General features: G+C 44.0%; 1 protein-coding gene and 22 non-coding genes across 23 annotated transcripts in view; all 23 read right to left on the reverse strand.

Annotated features, from left to right (window-relative positions):
• The window catches only part of ncs1b (neuronal calcium sensor 1b), a 117,098-nt gene that overhangs the window by 2,502 nt on the left and 102,126 nt on the right, over positions 1–12,470 (reverse strand). The window lies entirely within an intron of this gene.
• trnav-cac (transfer RNA valine (anticodon CAC)) lies at positions 365–437 on the reverse strand. The gene has a single exon. It is a non-coding gene; the product is annotated as a tRNA-Val (tRNA).
• On the reverse strand, positions 1,430–1,502 carry trnav-uac (transfer RNA valine (anticodon UAC)). Its single transcript has one exon. It is a non-coding gene; the product is annotated as a tRNA-Val (tRNA).
• On the reverse strand, positions 2,664–2,736 carry trnav-uac (transfer RNA valine (anticodon UAC)). Its single transcript has one exon. It is a non-coding gene; the product is annotated as a tRNA-Val (tRNA).
• trnav-cac (transfer RNA valine (anticodon CAC)) lies at positions 2,842–2,914 on the reverse strand. The gene has a single exon. It is a non-coding gene; the product is annotated as a tRNA-Val (tRNA).
• Positions 4,251–4,323, reverse strand: trnav-uac (transfer RNA valine (anticodon UAC)). Its single transcript has one exon. It is a non-coding gene; the product is annotated as a tRNA-Val (tRNA).
• Positions 4,429–4,501, reverse strand: trnav-cac (transfer RNA valine (anticodon CAC)). Its single transcript has one exon. It is a non-coding gene; the product is annotated as a tRNA-Val (tRNA).
• Positions 5,495–5,567, reverse strand: trnav-uac (transfer RNA valine (anticodon UAC)). Its single transcript has one exon. It is a non-coding gene; the product is annotated as a tRNA-Val (tRNA).
• Positions 6,014–6,086, reverse strand: trnal-caa (transfer RNA leucine (anticodon CAA)). The gene has a single exon. It is a non-coding gene; the product is annotated as a tRNA-Leu (tRNA).
• On the reverse strand, positions 6,388–6,460 carry trnav-uac (transfer RNA valine (anticodon UAC)). Its single transcript has one exon. It is a non-coding gene; the product is annotated as a tRNA-Val (tRNA).
• trnav-cac (transfer RNA valine (anticodon CAC)) lies at positions 6,566–6,638 on the reverse strand. The gene has a single exon. It is a non-coding gene; the product is annotated as a tRNA-Val (tRNA).
• Positions 7,201–7,273, reverse strand: trnav-uac (transfer RNA valine (anticodon UAC)). The gene has a single exon. It is a non-coding gene; the product is annotated as a tRNA-Val (tRNA).
• Positions 8,413–8,485, reverse strand: trnav-uac (transfer RNA valine (anticodon UAC)). Its single transcript has one exon. It is a non-coding gene; the product is annotated as a tRNA-Val (tRNA).
• Positions 8,592–8,664, reverse strand: trnag-ucc (transfer RNA glycine (anticodon UCC)). Its single transcript has one exon. It is a non-coding gene; the product is annotated as a tRNA-Gly (tRNA).
• Positions 8,757–8,829, reverse strand: trnav-uac (transfer RNA valine (anticodon UAC)). Its single transcript has one exon. It is a non-coding gene; the product is annotated as a tRNA-Val (tRNA).
• Positions 8,935–9,007, reverse strand: trnav-cac (transfer RNA valine (anticodon CAC)). The gene has a single exon. It is a non-coding gene; the product is annotated as a tRNA-Val (tRNA).
• On the reverse strand, positions 10,000–10,072 carry trnav-uac (transfer RNA valine (anticodon UAC)). The gene has a single exon. It is a non-coding gene; the product is annotated as a tRNA-Val (tRNA).
• On the reverse strand, positions 10,179–10,251 carry trnag-ucc (transfer RNA glycine (anticodon UCC)). Its single transcript has one exon. It is a non-coding gene; the product is annotated as a tRNA-Gly (tRNA).
• Positions 10,344–10,416, reverse strand: trnav-uac (transfer RNA valine (anticodon UAC)). The gene has a single exon. It is a non-coding gene; the product is annotated as a tRNA-Val (tRNA).
• Positions 10,522–10,594, reverse strand: trnav-cac (transfer RNA valine (anticodon CAC)). The gene has a single exon. It is a non-coding gene; the product is annotated as a tRNA-Val (tRNA).
• trnav-uac (transfer RNA valine (anticodon UAC)) lies at positions 11,588–11,660 on the reverse strand. The gene has a single exon. It is a non-coding gene; the product is annotated as a tRNA-Val (tRNA).
• Positions 11,929–12,001, reverse strand: trnav-uac (transfer RNA valine (anticodon UAC)). The gene has a single exon. It is a non-coding gene; the product is annotated as a tRNA-Val (tRNA).
• Positions 12,107–12,179, reverse strand: trnav-cac (transfer RNA valine (anticodon CAC)). Its single transcript has one exon. It is a non-coding gene; the product is annotated as a tRNA-Val (tRNA).

The raw sequence follows: 12,470 nt of genomic DNA on the forward strand, positions 1-12,470 counted from the left end.
ACACAGGTTATAAAACCCTGCACCGCAGCTTGGTTGGTGCACTGCAGTCATAAAGAAATGGACATGGTCTTGTTGGTTGTGTTTTATTGATGTTCAATTGATTCTAAGATGCCCAACAGTAGTGGTGATTTTGACACCAGAATAGCAGCAAGTGCTTTCTCTTTAACAATTGTCAACAGGCACCCAATCAAAAAGAGAATCTGTTTCTCATACCCTAGCAGGTTTCTGTATTGTAGTGGTTATCACATTCGCTTAACACGCAAAAGGTCCTCAGTTTGAAACCGAGCAGGAACAGCGATCTCATATTGGTGAGAAAATAATAGCAACAAGTGCTGCTATTCTTGTGTCGCCAAAAGGAGAGTGCTGTTTCTGCTCGATTTCGAACCGAGGACCTTTAGCGTGTGAGGCGAACATGATGACCACTACACTACAGAAACCACACAAGTGCTTTCAGCAGGGAAGTTTGGCCTGTAATGACTACACAATGTGCACACTTTTTTCAATCAAACGGACAGAGCATATTCAGTGTGACAAGCTCCCTGCAGGTTTTAGCATACATGCCATTTGCCTAGCTCGAGCAAGGACTTTGTAGCGTGAACCATGCAGTGAGCAGAAAGCCAATTAAAAATGTGTATAAAAGCAAATCTGCATGTTCCCACCCAGTTTCTAACAGGAGACCTTCAGCTTGTAAAGCAATTGTGGTAACCACAGGAGCTTCCGGTCAGGGTGTGAGCACCAACTTGTGGTGCCATCGCAGAGAGGCTATAAGTCACACTCCAAAATGTTTTCACTCAATGGTCCAGGCTGGTGGAATCTTCTTCCTGTTCCCACTTGGATTATGGAGACACTGGTATCCTTCAAACGACAGCTAAAACCCATCTCCTCCGAGTACACATGAAGTCTGGTGAATATCTCTCACTTAAAGAAAACAAAAGTCCTACTCCAGCTCTAAATTCTCTGAGCACAAACAAGTTATTTGGAATAAATAGCATTTCTCCTATGCATTGCCTCGTCTTGTTGAAACACTGAATACCTCCTCTATTGTAAGTCGCTTTGGACAAAAGTGTCCAGGACAAAAGTTTCTGCCCAGTTTTTAACAGGGGACCTTTCGCGTCTTAAGCAGACATGATAACCAATACAGTACGGAAACCAATATGACAGTGCTGCTTTAAGTTTTTATAGTCTTTTTCATAGAAATGTCTTGTACCGTCTGCATCGCGAAGGGACAGCAAATGCATTGGCCACCTGCTCATGCACAACACAAAGCTAAAAAAATCTGATTCTATGCAAGCTTGTGACACCACGAGTGAAAGTAAACACTGAGTTAAATTCAAAATTTGCCTCACACCGCTTTGCAGAAAGGATTATTTCAGTGAACTGCAGAACTCAACAGAAGCCAGATTTGACAATTGTCATAAAAGGTAGAGGTTGTTTCTGTCCAGTTTCGAACTGGAGACCTTTCGCGTGTAAGGCGAACGTGATAACCACTACACTACGGAAACCTACTGGAGCGCAGGAAGCAGATACTCTTTTTGTTTGGGTGCCTGTTGACAATCGTTAAAGAAGAAGCACTTGCTGCTATTCTTGTGTCGCCAAAAGGAGAGTGGTGTTTCGAACCGAGGACCTTTCGCATGTGAGTCAAGCGTGATGACCACTACACTACAGAAACCACACAAGTGCTTTCAGCAGGGAAGTTTGGCCTGCAATGACTACACAATGTGCACACTTTTTTCAATCAAACGGACAGAGCATATTCAGTGTGACAAGCTCCCTGCAGGTTTTAGCATACATGCCATTTGCCTAGCTCGAGCAAGGACTTTGTAGCGTGAACCATGCAGTGAGCAGAAAACCAATTAAAAATGTGTATAAAAGCAAATCTGCATTTTCCCACCCAGTTTCTAACAGGAGACCTTCAGCTTGTAAAGCAATTGTGGTAACCACAGGAGCCTCCGGTCAGGGTGTGAGCACCAACTTGTGGTGCCATCGCAGAGAGGCTATAAAACACACTCCAAAATGTTTTCACTCAATGGTCCAGGCTGGTGGAATCTTCTTCCTGTTCCCACTTGGATTACGGAGACACTGGTATCCTTCAAACGACAGCTAAAACCCATCTCTTCCGAGTATACCTGAAGCCTGGTGAATATCCCTCAATATAAAGATAACAAAAGTCCTACTCCAGGTCTAAATTCTCTGAGCACAAACAAGTTATTTGGAATAAATAGCATTTCTCCTATGCATTGCCTCGTCTTGTTGAAACACTGAATACCTCCTCTATTGTAAGTTGCTTTGGACAAAAGTGTCCAGGACAAAAGTTTCTGCCCAGTTTTTAACAGGGGACCTTTCGCGTCTTAAACAGACATGACAAACCACTACAGTACGGAAACCAATATGACAGTGCAGCTTTAAGTTTTTATAGTCTTTTTTATAGAAATATCTTGTACTGTCTGCATCGCGAAGGGACAGCAAATGCATTGGCCACCTGCTCATGCACAACACAAAGCTAAAAAAATCTGACTCTATGCAAGCTTGTGACACCACGAGTGCAAGTAAACACTGAGTTAAATTCAAAATTTGCCTCACACCGCTTTGCAGAAAGGATGATTTCAATGAACTGCAGAACTCAACAGAAGCCAGATTTGACAATTGTCATAAAAGGTAGAGGTTGTTTCCGTCCAGTTTCGAACTGGAGACCTTTCGCGTGTAAGGCGAACGTGATAACCACTACACTATAGAAACCTACTGGAGTGCAGGAAGCAGATACTCTTTTTGTTTGGGTGCCTGTTGACAATCGTTAAAGATGAAGCACTTGCTGCTATTCTTGTGTCGCCAAAAGGAGAGTGCTGTTTCGGCTCAGTTTCGAACCGAGGACCTTTCGCGTGTGAGGCGAACGTGATGACCACTACACTACAGAAACCACACAAGTGCTTTCAGCAGGGAAGTTTGGCCTGTAATGACTACACAATGTGCACACTTTTTTCAATCAAACGGACAGAGCATATTCAGTGTGACAAGCTCCCTGCAGGTTTTAGCATACATGCCATTTGCCTAGCTCGAGCAAGGACTTTGTAGCGTGAACCATGCAGTGAGCAGAAAGCCAATTAAAAATGTGTATAAAAGCAAATCTGCATTTTCCCACCCAGTTTCTAACAGGAGACCTTCAGCTTGTAAAGCAATTGTGGTAACCACAGGAGCCTCCGGTCAGGGTGTGAGCACCAACTTGTGGTGCCATCGCAGAGAGGCTATAAGTCACACTCCAAAATGTTTTCACTCAATGGTCCAGGCTGGTGGAATCTTCTTCCTGTTCCCACTTGGATTACGGAGACACTGGTATCCTTCAAACGACAGCTAAAACCCATCTCTTCCGAGTACACCTGAAGCCTGGTAAATATCCCTCAATATAAAGATAACAAAAGTCGTACCCCAGCTCTAAATTCTCTGAGCTCAAACAAGTTATTTGGAATAAATAGCATTTCTCCTATGCATTGCCTCGTCTTGTTGAAACACTGAATACCTCCTCTATTGTAAGTCGCTTTGGACAAAAGTGTCCAGGACAAAAGTTTCTGCCCAGTTTTTAACAGGGGACCTTTCGTGTCTAAGCAGACATGATAACCACTACAGTACGGAAACCAATATGACAGTGCAGCTTTAAGTTTTTATAGTCTTTTTTATAGAAATGTCTTGTACCGTCTGCATCGCGAAGGGACAGCAAATGCATTGGCCACCTGCTCATGCACAACACAAAGCTAATAAAATCTGACTCTATGCAAGCTTGTGACACCACGAGTGCAAGCAAACACTGAGTTAAATTCAAAATTTGCCTCACACTGCTTTGCAAAAACGATGATTTCAGTGAACTTCAGCACTCAACAGAAGCCAGATTTGACAAATATCATAAACGGTGGAGGTTGTTTCCACCCAGTTTCAAACTGGAGACCTTTCACGTGTAAGGCGAATGTGATAACCACTACACTACAGAAACCTACTGGTGTGCAGGAAGCAGCTACTCTTTTTGTTTGGGTGCCTGTTGACAATCGTTAAAGAGAAATCACTTGCTGCTATTCTTGTGTCGATAAAAAGGAGAGTGCTGTTTCTGCTCGGTTTCAAACCGAGGAGCTTTCGCGTGGAAGGCGAACGTGATGATCACTACACTACATAAACCTGCTTGAATACAAGAAGCAGATACTCTTTTTTCAATCAAATGGACAGAGCAAATTCAGCCAGATTTGACAAATTACATAAAAGGTGAAGGTTGTTTCCGCCCAGTTTCGAACTGGAGACCTTTCGCGTGTAAGGCGAACGTGATAACCACTACACTACAGAAACCTACTGGAGGGCAGGAAGCAGATACTCTTTTTGTTTGGGTGCCTGTTGACAATCGTTAAAGAGGAAGCACTTGCTGCTATTCTTGTGTCGCCAAAAGGAGAGTGCTGTTTCTGCTCGGTTTCGAACCGAGGACCTTTCGCGTGTGAGGCAAACGTGATGACCACTACACTACAGAAACCACACAAGTGCTTTCAGCAGGGAAGTTTGGCCTGTAATGACTACACAATATGCACACTTTTTTCAATCAAACGGACAGAGCATATTCAGTGTGACAAGCTCCCTGCAGGTTTTAGCATACATGCCATTTGCCTAGCTCGAGCAAGGACTTTGTAGCGTGAACCATGCAGTGAGCAGAAAGCCAATTAAAAATGTGTATAAAAGCAAATCTGCATGTTCCCACCCAGTTTCTAACAGGAGACCTTCAGCTTGTAAAGCAATTGTAGTAACCACAGGAGCCTCCGGTCAGGGTGTGAGCACCAACTTGTGGTGCCATCGCAGAGAGGCTATAAGTCACACTCCAAAATGTTTTCACTCAATGGTCCAGGCTGGTGGAATCTTCTTCCTGTGTCCACTTGGATTACGGAGACACTGGTATCCTTCAAACGACAGCTAAAACCCATCTCTTCCGAGTACACCTGAAGCCTGGTGAATATCCCTCAATATAAAGATAACAAAAGTCCTACTCCAGCTCTAAATTCTCTGAGCACAAACAAGTTATTTGGAATAAATAGCATTTCTCCTATGCATTGCCTCGTCTTGTTGAAACACTGAATACCTCCTCTATTGTAAGTCGCTTTGGACAAAAGTGTCCAGGACAAAAGTTTCTGCCCAGTTTTTAACAGGGGACCTTTCGCGTCTTAAGCACACATGATAACCACTACAGTACGGAAACCAATATGACAGTGCAGCTTTAAGTTTTTATAGTCTTTTTTATAGAAATGTCTTGTACTGTCTGCATCGCGAAGGGACAGCAAATGCATTGGCCACCTGCTCATGAACAACACAAAGCTAATAAAATCTGACTCTATGCAAGCTTGTGACACAACGAGTGCAAGTAAACACTGAGTTAAATTCAAAATTTGCCTCACACCGCTTTGCAGAAAGGATGATTTCAATGAACTGCAGAACTCAACAGAAGCCAGATTTGACAAGTGTCATAAACGGTGGAGGTTGTTTCCGCCCAGTTTCGAACTGGAGACCTTTCACGTGTAAGGCGAATGTGATAACCACTACACTACAGAAACCTACTGGAGTGCAGGAAGCAGATACTCTTTCTGTTTGGGTGCCTGTTGACAATCGTAAAGGGGAAGCACTTGCTGCTATTCTTGTGTCGCCAAAAGGAGAGTGATGTTTCTACTCGGTTTCGAAGGGAGGACCTTGCGCGTGTGAGGCGAACGTGTTGACACTACACTACTGAAACCTACTGGATTACAAGAAGCAGATACTCTTTTTTCAATCAAATGGACAGAGCATATTCAGCCAGATTTGACAATTGTCATAAAAGGTGGAGGTTGTTTCCGCCCAATTTCGAAGTGGAGAGCTTTCGCATGTAAGGCGAACGTGATAACCACTACACTATAAAAACCTACTGGAGTGCAGGAAGCAGATACTCTTTCTGTTTGGGTGCCTGTTGACAATCGTTAAAGAGGAAGCACTTGCTGCTATTCTTGTGTCGCCAAAAGGAGAGTGCTGTTTCTGCTCGGTTTCTAACCGAGGACCTTTCGCGTTTGAGGCGAACGTGATGACCACTACACTACAGAAACCACACAAGTGCTTTCAGCAGGGAAGTTTGGCCTGTAATGACTACACAATGTGCACACTTTTTATAGAAATATCTTGTACCGTCTGCATCGCGAAGGGACAGCAAATGCATTGGCCACCTGCTCATGCACAACACAAAGCTAATAAAATCTGACTCTATGCAAGCTTGTGACACTACGAGTGAAAGTAAACACTGAGTTAAATTCAAAATTTGCCTCACACCGCTTTGCAGAAAGGATGATTTCAATGAACTGCAGAACTCAACAGAAGCCAGATTTGACAATTGTCATAAAAGGTGGAGGTTGTTTCCTCCCAGTTTCGAACTGGAGACCTTTCGCGTGTAAGGCGAACGTGATAACCACTACACTACAAAAACCTACTGGAGCGCAGGAAGCAGATACTCTTTTTGTTTGGGTGCCTGTTGACAATCGTTAAAGAGGAAGCACTTGCTGCTATTCTTGTGTCGCCAAAAGGAGAGTGCTGTTTCTGCTCGGTTTCGAACCGAGGACCTTTCGCGTGTGAGGCGAACGTGATGACCACTACACTACAGAAACCACACAAGTGCTTAAAGCAGGGAAGTTTGGCCTGTAATGACTACACAATGTGCACACTTTTTTCAATCAAACGGACAGAGCATATTCAGTGTGACAAGCTCCCTGCAGGTTTTAGCATACATGCCATTTGCCTAGCTCGAGCAAGGACTTTGTAGCGTGAACCATGCAGTGAGCAGAAAGCCAATTAAAAATGTGTATAAAAGCAAATCTGCATGTTCCCACCCAGTTTAACAGGGGACCTTTCGCGTCTTAAGCAGACATGATAACCACTACAGTACGGAAACCAATATGACAGTGCAGCTTTAAGTTTTTATAGTCTTTTTTATAGAAATGTCTTGTACCGTCTGCATTGCGAAAGGACAGCAAATGCATTGGCCACCTGCTCATGCACAACACAAAGCTAATAAAATCTGACTCTATGCGAGCTTGTGACACCACGAGTGCAAGTAAACACTGAAATAATTCAAAATTTGCCTCACACCGCTTTGCAGAAAGGATGATTTCAATGAACTGCAGAACTCAACAGAAGCCAGATTTGACAAATGTCATAAACGGTGGAGGTTGTTTCCGCCCAGTTTCGAACTGGAGACCTTTCACGTGTAAGGCGAATGTGATAACCACTACACTACAGAAACCTACTGGAGTGCAGGAAGCAGATACTCTTTCTGTTTGGGTGCCTGTTGACAATCGTAATGGGGAAGCACTTGCTGCTATTCTTGTGTCGCCAAAAGGAGAGTGATGTTTCTACTCGGTTTCGAAGGGAGGACCTTGCGCGTGTGAGGCGAACGTGTTGACACTACACTACTGAAACCTACTGGATTACAAGAAGCAGATACTCTTTTTTCAATCAAATGGACAGAGCATATTCAGTGTGACAAGCTCCCTGCAGGTTTTAGCATACATGCCATTTGCCTAGCTCGAGCAAGGACTTTGTAGCGTGAACCATGCAGTGAGCAGAAAGCCAATTAAAAATGTGTATAAAAGCAAATCTGCATGTTCCCACCCAGTTTCTAACAGGAGACCTTCAGCTTGTAAAGCAATTGTGGTAACCACAGGAGCCTCCGGTCAGGGTGTGAGCACCAACTTGTGGTGCCATCGCAGAGAGGCTATAAGTCACACTCCAAAATGTTTTCACTCAATGGTCCAGGCTGGTGGAATCTTCTTCCTGTTCCCACTTGGATTACGGAGACACTGGTATCCTTCAAACGACAGCTAAAACCCATCTCTTCCGAGTACACCTGAAGCCTGGTGAATATCCCTCAATATAAATATAACAAAAGTCCTACTCCAGCTCTAAATTCTCTGAGCACAAACAAGTTATTTGGAATAAATAGCATTTCTCCTATGCATTGCCTCGTCTTGTTGAAACACTGAATACCTCCTCTATTGTAAGCCGCTTTGGACAAAAGTGTCCAGGACAAAAGTTTCTGCCCAGTTTTTAACAGGGGACCTTTCGCGTCTTAAGCACACATGATAACCACTACAGTACGGAAACCAATATGACAGTGCAGCTTTAAGTTTTTATAGTCTTTTTTATAGAAATGTCTTGTACTGTCTGCATCGCGAAGGGACAGCAAATGCATTGGCCACCTGCTCATGCACAACACAAAGCTAATAAAATCTGACTCTATGCAAGCTTGTGACACAACGAGTGCAAGTAAACACTGAGTTAAATTCAAAATTTGCCTCACACCGCTTTGCAGAAAGGATGATTTCAATGAACTGCAGAACTCAACAGAAGCCAGATTTGACAAGTGTCATAAACGGTGGAGGTTGTTTCCGCCCAGTTTCGAACTGGAGACCTTTCACGTGTAAGGCGAATGTGATAACCACTACACTACAGAAACCTACTGGAGTGCAGGAAGCAGATACTCTTTCTGTTTGGGTGCCTGTTGACAATCGTTAAAGACGAATCACTTGCTGCTATTCTTGTGTCGATAAAAAGGAGAGTGCTGTTTCTGCTCGGTTTCAAACCGAGGAGCTTTCGCGTGGAAGGCGAACGTGATGACCACTACACTACAGAAACCTGCTTGAATACAAGAAGCAGATACTCTTTTTTCAATCAAATGGACAGAGCAAATTCAGCCAGATTTGACAAATTACATAAAAGGTGGAGGTTGTTTCCGCCCAGTTTCGAACTGGAGACCTTTCGCGTGTAAGGCGAACGTGATAACCACTACACTACAGAAACCTACTGGAGGGCAGGAAGCAGATACTCTTTTTGTTTGGGTGCCTGTTGACAATCGTTAAAGAGGAAGCACTTGCTGCTATTCTTGTGTTGCCAAAAGGAGAGTGCTGTTTCTGCTCGGTTTCGAACCGAGGACCTTTCGCGTGTGAGGCGAACGTGATGACCACTACACTACAGAAACCACACAAGTGCTTTCAGCAGGGAAGTTTGGCCTGTAATGACTACACAATGTGCACACTTTTTTCAATCAAACGGACAGAGCATATTCAGTGTGACAAGCTCCCTGCAGGTTTTAGCATACATGCCATTTGCCTAGCTCGAGCAAGGACTTTGTAGCGTGAACCATGCAGTGAGCAGAAAGCCAATTAAAAATGTGTATAAAAGCAAATCTGCATGTTCCCACCCAGTTTCTAACAGGAGACCTTCAGCTTGTAAAGCAATTGTGGTAACCACAGGAGCCTCCGGTCAGGGTGTGAGCACCAACTTGTGGTGCCATCGCAGAGAGGCTATAAGTCACACTCCAAAATGTTTTCACTCAATGGTCCAGGCTGGTGGAATCTTCTTCCTGTTCCCACTTGGATTACGGAGACACTGGTATCCTTCAAACGACAGCTAAAACCCATCTCTTCCGAGTACACCTGAAGCCTGGTGAATATCCCTCAATATAAATATAACAAAAGTCCTACTCCAGCTCTAAATTCTCTGAGCACAAACAAGTTATTTGGAATAAATAGCATTTCTCCTATGCATTGCCTCGTCTTGTTGAAACACTGAATACCTCCTCTATTGTAAGCCGCTTTGGACAAAAGTGTCCAGGACAAAAGTTTCTGCCCAGTTTTTAACAGGGGACCTTTCGCGTCTTAAGCACACATGATAACCACTACAGTACGGAAACCAATATGACAGTGCAGCTTTAAGTTTTTATAGTCTTTTTTATAGAAATGTCTTGTACTGTCTGCATCGCGAAGGGACAGCAAATGCATTGGCCACCTGCTCATGCACAACACAAAGCTAATAAAATCTGACTCTATGCGAGCTTGTGACACCACGAGTGCAAGTAAACACTGAAATAATTCAAAATTTGCCTCACACCGCTTTGCAGAAAGGATGATTTCAATGAACTGCAGAACTCAACAGAAGCCAGATTTGACAAGTGTCATAAACGGTGGAGGTTGTTTCCGCCCAGTTTCGAACTGGAGACCTTTCACGTGTAAGGCGAATGTGATAACCACTACACTACAGAAACCTACTGGAGTGCAGGAAGCAGATACTCTTTCTGTTTGGGTGCCTGTTGACAATCGTTAAAGACGAATCACTTGCTGCTATTCTTGTGTCGATAAAAAGGAGAGTGCTGTTTCTGCTCGGTTTCAAACCGAGGAGCTTTCGCGTGGAAGGCGAACGTGATGACCACTACACTACAGAAACCTGCTTGAATACAAGAAGCAGATACTCTTTTTTCAATCAAATGGACAGAGCAAATTCAGCCAGATTTGACAAATTACATAAAAGGTGGAGGTTGTTTCCGCCCAGTTTCGAACTGGAGACCTTTCGCGTGTAAGGCGAACGTGATAACCACTACACTACAGAAACCTACTGGAGGGCAGGAAGCAGATACTCTTTTTGTTTGGGTGCCTGTTGACAATCGTTAAAGAGGAAGCACTTGCTGCTATTCTTGTGTCGCCAAAAGGAGAGTGCTGTTTCTGCTCGGTTTCGAACCGAGGACCTTTCGCGTGTGAGGCGAACGTGATGACCACTACACTACAGAAACCACACAAGTGCTTTCAGCAGGGAAGTTTGGCCTGTAATGACTACACAATGTGCACACTTTTTTCAATCAAACGGACAGAGCATATTCAGTGTGACAAGCTCCCTGCAGGTTTTAGCATACATGCCATTTGCCTAGCTCGAGCAAGGACTTTGTAGCGTGAACCATGCAGTGAGCAGAAAGCCAATTAAAAATGTGTATAAAAGCAAATCTGCATGTTCCCACCCAGTTTCTAACAGGAGACCTTCAGCTTGTAAAGCAATTGTGGTAACCACAGGAGCCTCCGGTCAGGGTGTGAGCACCAACTTGTGGTGCCATCGCAGAGAGGCTATAAGTCACACTCCAAAATGTTTTCACTCAATGGTCCAGGCTGGTGGAATCTTCTTCCTGTTCCCACTTGGATTACGGAGACACTGGTATCCTTCAAACGACAGCTAAAACCCATCTCTTCCGAGTACACCTGAAGCCTGGTGAATATCCCTCAATATAAATATAACAAAAGTCCTACTCCAGCTCTAAATTCTCTGAGCACAAACAAGTTATTTGGAATAAATAGCATTTCTCCTATGCATTGCCTTGTCTTGTTGAAACACTGAATACCTCCTCTATTGTAAGTCGCTTTGGACAAAAGTGTCCAGGACAAAAGTTTCTGCCAAGTTTTTAACAGGGGACCTTTCGCGTCTTAAGCACACATGATAACCACTACAGTACGGAAACCAATATGACAGTGCAGCTTTAAGTTTTTATAGTCTTTTTTATAGAAATGTCTTGTACTGTCTGCATCGCGAAGGGACAGCAAATGCATTGGCCACCTGCTCATGCACAACACAAAGCTAATAAAATCTGACTCTATGCAAGCTTGTGACACAACGAGTGCAAGTAAACACTGAGTTAAATTCAAAATTTGCCTCACACCGCTTTGCAGAAAGGATGATTTCAATGAACTGCAGAACTCAACAGAAGCCAGATTTGACAAATGTCATAAACGGTGGAGGTTGTTTCCGCCCAGTTTCGAACTGGAGACCTTTCACGTGTAAGGCGAATGTGATAACCACTACACTACAGAAACCTACTGGAGTGCAGGAAGCAGATACTCTTTCTGTTTGGGTGCCTGTTGACAATCGTAAAGGGGAAGCACTTGCTGCTATTCTTGTGTCGCCAAAAGGAGAGTGATGTTTCTACTCGGTTTCGAAGGGAGGACCTTGCGCGTGTGAGGCGAACGTGTTGACACTACACTACTGAAACCTACTGGATTACAAGAAGCAGATACTCTTTTTTCAATCAAATGGACAGAGCAAATTCAGCCAGATTTGACAATTGTCATAAAAGGTGGAGGTTGTTTCCGCCCAGTTTCGAACTGGAGACCTTTCGCGTGTAAGGCGAACGTGATAACCACTACACTACAGAAACCTACTGGAGGGCAGGAAGCAGATACTCTTTTTGTTTGGGTGCCTGTTGACAATCGTTAAAGAGGAAGCACTTGCTGCTATTCTTGTGTTGCCAAAAGGAGAGTGCTGTTTCTGCTCGGTTTCGAACCGAGGACCTTTCGCGTGTGAGGCGAACGTGATGACCACTACACTACAGAAACCACACAAGTGCTTTCAGCAGGGAAGTTTGGCCTGTAATGACTACACAATGTGCACACTTTTTTCAATCAAACGGACAGAGCATATTCAGTGTGACAAGCTCCCTGCAGGTTTTAGCATACATGCCATTTGCCTAGCTCGAGCAAGGACTTTGTAGCGTGAACCATGCAGTGAGCAGAAAGCCAATTAAAAATGTGTATAAAAGCAAATCTGCATGTTCCCACCCAGTTTCTAACAGGAGACCTTCAGCTTGTAAAGCAATTGTGGTAACCACAGGAGCCTCCGGTCAGGGT

This window comes from Danio aesculapii, chromosome 8 (genome assembly GCF_903798145.1).
Source record: "Danio aesculapii chromosome 8, fDanAes4.1, whole genome shotgun sequence".
In the NCBI taxonomy this organism is placed as follows: Eukaryota; Metazoa; Chordata; class Actinopteri; order Cypriniformes; family Danionidae; genus Danio; species Danio aesculapii.